Raw genomic sequence first — 688 nt, 5'->3', positions numbered from 1 at the left:
ACGTCTCTTCTTATTAATAATGTTGTCAGTGTTCCTAATATAGGTCAAACATATAGTCTGAAGAAAATATGAATTTATAAAAGTGCAAAGGAAAAATCAATTAAGTCCTATTACCCAGAAATAACTACTACGAACATTATAGACTATTTCCTTCAGACTCTTTTCTAAGCATATATTTTTAAACGGTTGAGATTTTCTTGATATAAAATTTTGAACTCTCTGATTTTTTTTCCTTAGTATTTATATCTTAAGTAATTCCTCATGTCATTAAAAAATGTTTCATAATGCTTCTTAATCACTGCATCATATTGTTTTCTTGTACGTACTGAAATGGATTTAATCAACCCCTAATCACAAGCCATTCCTGCTACTTCCATATCCTCACTACTTTATATAATGTTACAAAGATTAACTTAGTGCATAAATCTTGGTCTGCATCTCTGATTATTTCCTTAGGTTGTCTTACTAGAGTATGGATATTTTAAGGCTCTAAATAGATATTCTCCAATTGCTTTTTAGAAAACTTGTACCACCAGAAATGAGAGAAAGTATGGATTCCCCATTTTCCTCAGCAATAGGGAAATTACCACTTTTTAAAAATTTATGACATTGATTTCATAGAAATAGACTCATTATAGTATTCCAGTTATATTTCTCTGACTCCATTTAAGGTTAAATACAATTTTAG

This window comes from Neophocaena asiaeorientalis, unplaced genomic scaffold (genome assembly GCF_003031525.2).
Source record: "Neophocaena asiaeorientalis asiaeorientalis breed wild unplaced genomic scaffold, Neophocaena_asiaeorientalis_V1.1 scaffold426, whole genome shotgun sequence".
NCBI classification, from domain to species: domain Eukaryota; kingdom Metazoa; phylum Chordata; class Mammalia; order Artiodactyla; family Phocoenidae; genus Neophocaena; species Neophocaena asiaeorientalis.
Note: the sequence above shows the minus strand (reverse complement) of the source record.